The sequence below is a fragment of the Danio rerio genome, chromosome 21 (assembly GCF_052040795.2).
Source record: "Danio rerio strain M-AB ecotype USA chromosome 21, GRCz13ab, whole genome shotgun sequence".
NCBI classification, from domain to species: Eukaryota; Metazoa; Chordata; class Actinopteri; order Cypriniformes; family Danionidae; genus Danio; species Danio rerio.
In genome coordinates, this window is record NC_141041.1 from 46641394 (window position 1) to 46652500 (window position 11107).

Consider the following 11107-nt stretch of genomic DNA (forward strand, 5'->3'; position numbering starts at 1 on the left):
TTGGCGCAGCACAGCTGGCATTAAAGGGAATGGGAGATGAGACTCTAATTGGTTCATTCTCAAAACACACCTATAACTTATTAGGAAAATAAACTCAACCCTTTTAGAAAATGCGTCATGGCGCAAAGCAGGTTTTCCCGTCCTAAAATTAGCAAAAACGCGCCCTGACACGCCCTGAAAGCGTTTGCGCCCTGCGCAAAATAGAGCCCATAATCATCTGATTTAGCACAGTGACTATTACAGACAAAAATATCTTGTAGTCTAAACCCAAGATCTCATTTAGCCAGGTTAAACAACAACCAAAGTATGATGATTGACATATAATTTAATTGGCAGTCCTTTAAGTTAAACGTTTTGTTAAAAACTACTCATGACATTAATTGGTAATGTTTAATTGTAACTCTGGAAATTGTGAAATCCTGGAAACTGGGAAATCATGCTGTCTGTCGCTATATACCTAACCCTTCAATCTCCAGTTGACACCTTCTGCCAACACAGTCTCAGTAGATGTCCAACATCAGGATTCTTTGGGTAAGCATGCAGTTTATCTTCTGTCTTAATGCATAATGAAGATACCACCATGTTGGTAAAGAGATTAAAAGACAGAGACAAAACCAGTCAGACTGGCTTTAATGGAAACACACCTTGGCGGCACGGCTCAAATAACCTCCATGCAAAATTATTCAAGCAGTCAAGCACATTTACATGCATTAAGGCAATTTGAATGGGGTTAGTGCATTTGAACAAGCAGATGTGCACTTGCATCTCCCTGTAAAGATTCAGCAACTGCAGATGCGACCCTGGTTGGGTCTCCAGTTTCATTCGCCAAAGAGCCAGCGCGACGATGAATAAAACATTGAATCTATTAAAAAATTAATCACCCCTACCTACGGCATAATTATGGCACAATACGTTCCTCAAGAGAGAAGAATGAAGTTGTAACGAAGATGCATTGTGTTGTGTAATACTGCTTATTCGGTGTGTCATGAAATATTTAGCTAGTGTACACATCCCCAAACAAAGCCATGTAAGCTGAACACGCAACTGGGATCGTGTTCTCAGTCACAGTGGCAAGCGGCTGGATTGTTCCTGTTTTGCAGTATTTTCATAGTCCCGTCACATGTCTTATCAAATATTCAACTCACAAGACAGAACTCATATTTAGTTTCTTTTATTGCAATTCAGAGTCCATAAAGATGAAATAAATTGCTTTATACGGTTTATATATGTAAAATAAAAAGCCAGTTTGGAACAAATCTCATTTTCTTCTCTTTTTGAGTAATATTTAATATTTAATCTCAATTCATTGTTTCTTTGGGCGGCCAGACCAGTTGGCATTTCTGTGTGGAGTTTGCATGTTCTCCCTTGTTGGTGTGGGTTTTCTCCAGGTGCTCCAGTTTCCCCTATAGTATAAAGACATGTGCCATAAAAGAATTGGATAAACTCAAATTGTCCTTAGTGTATGAGTGTGTGTGTGTGTGTGTGTGTATGAATGAGTGTGTATGGGTGTTTCCCAGTACAGGGTTGTGGCTGGAAGGTCATGTGCTGTGTAAAGCATATGCAGGAACAGTTGGCGGGTCATTCTGCTGTGGCAACCTGTGAAACTGAGGCTAAGCCAAAGGAAAATGAATGAATGAAAATTCTTTCTTTACCTCACAGAAGCAAGTTCCTGAATGATATCATTCTCCAGGAAGTGACATATTGTCGACATGAATGCTGTTGTGTGGTGTTTCTTATCTGTCTCACTTTACTCCATTCTGTTGCACAACATGTGTCATGGTCACCAGTTATCCAGCCTGTGCAGATCGCTAACGGACTACAAATCTGCTGGTATATGGACTACAAGTTCCAGTCATGCAACACTCACACACCTAGCCATAATTGCAAACTGGGAAGATATATATGTGGAAATATATATATATTATGTCAAAAAATCAGCGATCGCTTTACAGAGATCGCTGGTTCTCACACAAACACCAAGACTACACTTCCGCATTTCCCAGGATTACATTTTCATACATGCACTGCTCCCAGACACCCATGCTCATTTATCTTGATTGCACTCACCAGCTGCACCTTCTCAGACACTGTTATCACACCACTTATAAGCCACTCATGAACCCTTCCAGTTTGCCGAGTCGTGTTTGCTGTACCAGTGACATTACAACACGTTTCTCCCTGTTTTGTTTCTCCGTGTGTAAACCCTAGCCTGGTATTCCTTGTTATCCTGTTTAGCCGCCTGCCTTATGACCTATTGCTTGTATATTGACTACGATTCTGGATTTGCCTGCACATACCTGTTTGAACCTGATTTGACCACTGCTTGCCTGACGCTGTATAAACCTGCATATTGGATCTTACCTCCAGTTGTCTCCTGTCACTCCACCCCAGTCGTTATATATATACATATATATATATATGTGTGTGTGTGTGTGTGTGTGTGTGTGTGAACCAAATCCAACGAACCAAATACAGACCAATTTTCATCATTTTTGGGCTAAGGGCCTTCTCAAATTATGCTATCCGAACCGTGCCCAGCCCCCTTTCCTGCATTGTTTGAGAAGTGTGAGTGCTCTGAATCGGGCTCAGGTGCGATTCACTTGGCCAGACCTGGCCCGGTTGGAAGAGCACGGTTAACTTGGACTTTGTGTGTGAGGGCAAAACTCGCCTAAGCCTGAAACTGAAAGCGAGACGTGACTTTTAAGCCATTTAATATGAATAATTTAATCATTCTCACTGTTCAATGAAAGCAAACTGTCGTAGTTTATATAAGACGCAAACCCCTGTACCTTCAGCAAACCTCATAATTCCTGCAGCACGAGGATTTTGATTGCGAAATATTTGACTGCGTGTTACTTAATGTAAATCCAAGAGCTGAGTAATATGACATGATGCATAAAAGTGCATTAAACACTTAAATTAAGCAGTATATTAAACACTTTATAAATGTACGTATCTGTTACTTATTACAAATATAATTACAAATGTTAAACTAACAAAATATTCATTCTAATAAACCTTATGCCTCTTAGGGGGGGCATTGAATGATTTTACAATCCGTATATCCTGCAATTTGTGTTCTCATGTACTATAAACCAATGAGGTGACATATGGCTGTCTGCTTAACAAATCCCCTCTTTTACTCTACTATAAAGTCTGTCCCTTTTTTAAAATAAGTGTCCCACATACAAAATAAGTATAATACAAGCTTAGATAAACTTAAAAAACAAGTAATCTCACTAGGAAACATAATGGAGAATCCAGTGCTGCCTGAGGTGTGCATATTAATGATCCCATGTGGATCGTCAGAGTCTGTGTTTTGTTCAGTTTTTTCACTTTTAAACTATTATAATTCGGCTAAGCCTTATAATAAAAACAGGACTGATCTATATGCATTTAAACAGATAGGAAGCTTTAGCTAAAATGGCTTCATGGCATAGAAAATTAGCTATGCGCACACTCCAAAAACCAATAGTTATTCTGTACAGTCATTTCATTCATTCACCCAGACCTGAACGTACGCTATTTTAGACTCTTACTATAAATGTTTTCCTAATACCATTCTATAAGCGTACAACATGATTGATCAGTGTGGCATTCTCAGCACTGAGCCAAAGCTTGTGCATTTTGCTCACCATCTATTTGTTCTTGCTGGACTCCCTAAGGGATAAAATCCTAATTAAGCTGAAGGGGCCGAGCAGTCAGTAGCACATCAGCCCTGCTTGTGGGAAGGAATGCGGCTAGGCGGGCATCCACGTCATAAAGGCATTTGCGATTTCATTAGTCCTTTGGGTCTTGAAAGGAATAAGTTATAGACAAGCAGCTGATCATATGTATGCCCATGGGTGTGTGCATGTGTATGAGAAAATGTGCATTGACTGACACTTTGCATTTATGCATTGTCATGCTATTATGAAGACAATTCACCTTAGAAATGGCTAAATGTCATCCAGAACCTGCATGAATTTGCATATTTTACTGTATGCCTTAATATAATTTCTTCGGAGAAACACTGAAGAAGAATGTCCTAAGCTGGATGCTATTTTCATTACAGGTTTTGTATGATTACTCTCTTTTATGACTTAAAAAGGATGAAAAAGCACAAATGCAGTTCACTATTTCCCAAAGTCATACAGTAGGTTTGTTTGAGAACTGGACAGAGATTAAGGCAGTTTTACTATTACATATCATAAATGCTATAACTAACTGATAACTAAAGGGTAAAGTGTGTACACTGTAAAAACAAAAATTGCTATTTAAGTGTTTTCCATTTATTTATGGTTGTGAATTGCATTATGGCATGGCAAGGCAAGTTGGCAAACACATTTCATACACAGTGGCAATTCCAAGTGCTTTACATAAACAAGAATAAAAAAGAAAAGTATAAGAAAATAAAAAAACAACAATAAAAATGATTAAAAACAGATTAAGATGTGTTAAAATAGGTTATAAAAGAATAAAAAAAAAAGAAAAGAAAGACATAATGGTGCAATCTGTCGGACGCAGCACAGTGCTCATTCAGTAAAGGCACAGCTAAACAGATGTGTTTTCAGTCTTGATTTGAATGTGCCTAAGGTTGGGGCACATCTGATCATTTCTGGAAGCTGATTCCAGCAGCGAGGGGCATAGTAGCTGAAAGCTTCTTTGACTGAACTCTTGGAGTTTCTAGTTTATTTTATCCTAAAGATCTGAGTGATCTCTTAGGTTTTTATCCAGTGAGCATATCTGTTATTTATTGAGCTCCTAGGCCATTTAGTGATTTATAGACCAGTAGTAATACTTTAAAATCAACTCTGAATGTAACTGGAAGCCAGTGTAAAGACCTGCACTGCAAAAAATGCTTTTCTATCTTGGATTTTTGTCTTGTTTCTAGTCCAAATATCTAAAAATTCCTAAATCAAGAAGATTTTTTTTACACAAGCACAACATATTGTCTTGTTTTGAGAAATAATATGCCATTATTAAGTGAGTTTTTCCTTAAAACAAGCTAAATAATCTGCCAATGGGGTAAGCAAAATGATCTTACGTCAAAAGAAAAAACAAGATTATTTTGCTTACCCCATTGGCAGATTATTTAGCTTGTTTTAAGGAAAAACTCACTTAATAATTGCATATTATTTCTCAAAACAAGACAATATGTTGTGCTTGTGTAGACAATTCTTCTTGATATAAGAGATTTTAGATATTTAGACTAGAAACAAAACAAAAAATCTAAACAAGAAAAGCATTTTTTGCAGTGAGGACAGGTGTGATGAGCTCTGATTTCCTGGTTCTGGTCAGAATCCTGGCCGCAGCGTTCTGGATGAGCTGCAACTGTCTGACTGTCTGGGAAATGTAGCAAGCTAAGCTGAAGCCATACATGGCAAAAGTAGCTTAGCTACATCTAAGCAATTTTTCCAGTTTTCGTTTTTAAATTGAAGCAGTTCAGTTCATTTATCGCAATTAATTTGCTGTACCAAACAGAAACTATCATGACTAATAGTAATTACCATAGTATACTTTAGCCTTTACTACAAACTATATATGTAACTCCTCTCCCTCAGTCATCTTTAAATCAAGCAAGTTTCTCATGTTAGCCTAATTGGTTGGCGACGTCAACAACCAGAGCGAGAGGTGGCAGTAATGCACCAAAAAGTTTGTTGTCGACCACAAAAAAAAACAGGAATAAGAAGAAATCGTCATTCTCGACATCGGTAAATGTAGCTTGTGTGGATGTTACTGTGCTCCTTGACTGAAAAATAGCTTTGCTACTTGTGAGGTTTACGAGCCAGGAAGGCTCGTAGTGGGTTCTCAAAGGATATAAAAAAATGAGAAAACCTCAAAATGATGGCACAACTCGCTGATATAACGCGTAAAGTGATGGTTTATTTACAGTGTACGAGAGTGAAACCCAAAACCCAGCAAAGTAGCAAAACAAACAAAAATAAAAGAACAAATAAACAACAAACAAAACGATATATGTACAATCACAATAAAACTATACAAGTCACAGATCGCTTACGGCTAGGGATGGCTGACGTGAAACTGACGTTTCGACACAGTGTCGAGATCCCGAAGCGCAAGTGTTTCGAAACACTGCACCGAAGCATGATCCGAAACACCCAGGTCACGTGACTAAAGTGTTTCAAAACACTTGGTCACGTGACAAAAGCGATTCAAAGCATCGATCATTTCAGAGGCGTTTCAAGACCCGGAGCATCTGCATTTGACTTGCATGATCTTATTTATGTCTCTGTCTAATATGGCCTAGTGGACCGTGCGTGTGCACTATGGTACTTTATGCCAAATTTGTTTTGGGTTCGAATCTCGATTAGTACAAATACTCCAAAATCCAGATTTTATGTATTTTAATCATGTTACTGTTTTATGGTGTAGCCTAGATAGGATACAGCTGTGGATATGCCATCAATTTAGCATCATTTTTGTAACATTGTAAAACAATAATTCATAGTTTTACAGTACTGTGATGGGTTTAGGTTTTGGATAGACGTTAATAAAATACAATGGGAAATTTAATTAATAATATAAATAATTATTGTTAACTTCTGGCCACAACTGTATCTGATCTAGTAACAACCCTGTTTTATGAACAAAACAATACAAATTTATTTACAAGGTGTTTATTCGTATGTCAGAGCAATGTTGAAACAAAACGATACAATAACAAAGCATTACCAACTGGTAATAAAGCATTTCAAAACAATTGTGTCAGTCTGGATTCGAACCCATTATTCCCGCATGGAAGTTACAAACTCTAACCGCTCAACTAAACCATTTGATGATTCCAGGCTACAAAGTGAAATTTGATACCTCAATTTGCTCAACTGTTCTTTGCTGAAGCTGTTTCAGTGAAATACAAATACAATGACCACTAGGTGTCACCGTAGAGTGGTGTTTCGAAACGTTTCGAAGCTTCGACACATTTGCTTCGATAGTTTCAGTGTTTCACAAAGCCTCGCTTTGCCCACCACTACTTACGGCACCACAGTAGCTCGCTCGCTCGCCAGGTGAACTGACCCCGAATTGTTGTTTGGGGCTGCCTTTTAAAGGTGAAGCCCCACCCCCTTAACACAGACCAACATACCCTAATTAAAAGGTAAGTATAAACATCAGTACATGTTCTCCGGTTTATTATTTAAAAACCATTAAACCCCAAACATCCACAATTAATCAATGTTAACTAAAGTAGATCAAGATATAAAGATATGAACATTTAAACATATAAAGAAAAGTATAAACCCATTCCCCCCCTTCTCTAGAGGACAATGGACGAGTCTGCTTCCGGTTGCTCTGGAGCAATCCACAGTGAACCCGGCACTATTTAGCCAGGCCGCTGGGAGGCGCTCTGTTTGACTGGCCGATGGAAGAGCAACCAGGAAGACAGATGAAGGAGAAACACGGAAACCAAACAACCGGTAAAAATAAAACAAACAATAACCGAAAACACTTAGACACGGACAAACCAAAAACATTAAACACTCAGACAACATGTGTATATGCGTGTATTTGTGACTATAGCGTGCGTTATGGATGGCGATGAAGAAATGCGTTTGTGGATGCGTTTGTGTGTGTGTGAAAACCAATGTGCTGATGGCGGACGTGTGCACCCGAATCGCCTCAAGCTTTTCTGGATAATTTTGGTAAGTGACTTATGTTTGAATGTTGAGCACTGTTTGTCAGCCAGGGACAAGTCACCTCATCACACTACTGAAAAGCTATTTGATTTAGAAAGTAGCGATGCTACCGCCACGCTACTGAGAAATGTAGTTAAGCTAGTAGCGTCTGCCCAACACTAGAAATAATATATAGAGAAATACATCTGTAAAATAACAGAAAATGCACTGGCAGTTTATTACAAGGTTTTGGCACAGTGAAATTGTCATGATCACCAGCGATCCAATCCTGGCAGTGAACTACACGTCAAATTTACAAACTACTAATCCCATCATGGCATTTCACACACACACCGGTTGCCGTTTATCCCTGATGACTCACACAAAGCTGAATCCCGTCATCACTGATCATCTGGACTACTTATACACCACACGTACACCAGTTCAGGACTGAGTGTTTGGTCTGTGAAATACTTCCATACTATATAGTATGCTAAAAACAGTATGTGAGCTGAGTAGTATGTCCGAATTCATATAATCCGAACAAAACAGTATGTGAGAAGTACCCGTATGACCTACTCATTTCGGAGATTCTGAATTGTGCATCAGATGGACAATACGCTATCCCATGATGCCCCGCAAGAGAATTCATGAATGGGAGTGAAGCGACGCAACTTACTCGGATAGGTCACATGATCATAACAAAATGGCAGACGTAGTATGTCCGAGTTCCATTCATTTACAATGTATAGAATGTACTTATCTAACGACTGAGTAGTACATTTTAGTAGTAGTAGGCGATTTACCCCTTTAAATAGCCTCTTTTTAAAATCATTGTAGGAAAAAGTGCTCAGTAAATTATTACAAATGTTTTAAAATTAATTTTTTTCTTTCAAATAAAGAGAAATGACATAAGGGTGAGCAATTGAAAGCAAAAAAAATGTGATTTTCCAATTCCTCAATATAAACGTTTGATCCACAACTCAAACCAGCCCACATGTCTGCATGTTACAAACACAACAGCGATTACAGGGCCTGGCCTCCAAACTGCGATAACTCACTCTGTCCTCTCCCACCAAACCCCATGAATCGCTGACACGGCTGATCAGCCTGAGTGGCGGACAGGGAAAAAAACGCTGAGTCAGCCTGGGCTGCACCATCCTCCTCCACCGCGGAGATGCTCAGAATGTGGCCTCATCAATAATGAAACCTTCCCTCAGCCGTAGAGCCAGCACTCGGGTCTCTGCATCTGAGGACTGAAGCGTCTAAGGAGCATCTCATTACCCACTGCAGCAGCTTCAACAGCAGTGCACGGTTGGTGACTGGGATAGCTCCTGGCTTATTCAGCCTGATAATATCACTGACAGACTCCTACCATGTTAGTTAATATTGCTCCAGATGTTCTCATTTCCAAAATTTTGGGTTTCAAAAGCTAGAAAAAAACAAGGTAGTTTCCCCGGGCTTATTACAACCGAGTTTCCCTTAAAAAGTGTGGTTGCCCTACTTAAATATGGGTGTTCCTGAAGGTTAAGCATGAAGTAAACAGCATTAAATTACTGAGAGATGGTGAGAATTTTATTTGCAGCGCCTTTTACATGTTAGCTTTCCTCAACATGTTCATTTAAACATATAGTTATTTATAGACTATAAACCAGTACTGTATATGAGGCCGTTGTGCTTCGAAAGTCTGCTTCAAAATATTAATTCAATTAAATTAATTCATTTTCTTTTCGGCTTAGTCCCTTTATTAATCAAGGGTCGACACAGCGGAATGAACCGCCAACTTATTAAGCAAGTTTTTACGCAGCGGATGCCCTTCTAGCTGCAACCCTTCCTTGGGAAACATCCACACACACACTCATACACTACAAACAGTTTAGCCTACCCAATTCACCTGTACCGCATGTCTTTGGACTGTGGGGGAAACCGGAGCACCTGGAGGAAACCCACGAGATCCCAGGGAGAACATGCAAACTCCACACAGAAACGCCAACTGGGCAGAGGCACGAACCAGCGACCCAGCGACCTTCTTGCTGTGAGGCGACAGCACTACCCTCTGCGCCACTGCTTCACCTTTAATTAAATTCAATTGATGTTTATTTCTATAGTACTGTCAAAGCAGCTTAACATAGAAGTTCTAGTAAATTAAAGCTGTGTCAGTCCAGTTTTCAGAGTTGAAGTTCAGTTTAGTTCAGTTCAGTGTGGTTTAATTTTAACTTCTGAAAGTCCAAACAGTGAAGAGCAAATCCATCAATGCGCAGCTCCACAAGTCCCAAACCAAGCAATCCAGTGGCAACAGTAGCGAGGAACAAACTTCGCCAATTGCAAGCAATCATAAGCACGTGATTCTCTCGAAATTAGTTTATAAATGAACTTCGCAAGCCAAAAAGAAAATGAATGAATGAATGAATGAAAACTGACAAGTAATTTAAAGTTTTCTCTTAAAATAAAGTAAATTCTTTGCACATTGAATTTTGGGATTGTCACGGTTTATAGGTCTGAGCGAGGGTGTGTGTTTGTTTACCTTTTTTGTGTTGACAGCGTGCTTCCTAGTCAGCTGACTTAATCAGCACCCACCAGCTGATCCAACACAATCTCACAGCAATTTGTAACTTTTTCATTTAGTGGCTAATTCGTACGAATTCGTACGATCTAATTCGTACATTTTAGTACGACATCCCCCAATGATGGCAGATTTTGATAGAGAATGGTTGCCGTACAGCAGGTATTTTTAATTATGTTATTTGTTTATTACAATAAACAAATAGATTTGTTTAACAAACTGTATGTACCATTTTGTTATCAGTGGACCATGTAATAAAATGATATTTGACCAAAAATGCATTGTGTATGCATTTCATTATTGTATTTTTTACATTTTATTAGGGCTGTGCAATTAATCGAAAATCCCAACACAGTCTCACGGCAATTCGTAACCTTTTGATTAAGTGGCTAATTCGTATTAATTCGTACAATCTAATTTGTACAATTTAGTACGACTTGCTCTTCACTCAATGACGGTTGGGTTTAGGGGTGGGGTCGGGTGCCACGCCTTCTTTTTAAAATCGTACAATTACGACTGAACTCGTACGAATTCGTACAAATTAGCCACTTAATTGGCAAAACGTAAAATACTTTTTACGTTTTGATTTCACAGGCTATTTATTTAGTCTGTGGTTACTGCTCGTCATCAGTCCATTATTGTTCTTGTGCTCGTCTGTTGTTCTCAGGATTGTCTGTGTTCTGATCGTCAGACGACGACTTCATTTGGCCTGTTGGTATCCTTTGCTTTGGACAATTTTCTTCCTTTGATATTTTATTTTTTTTAAATAAATCATTCGCCATTGGATCTTCTCTGCCTGGTGACGTGACAGGGATAGTCTGGACCACACAGTAGGGATTGCTCAAATCCTTTATTATCCAGAAAATGACGAATACACATGAAGGTTGCATTTAAAGGAACCCTCGCATCGGGACGTCTTTTATCACCTCAC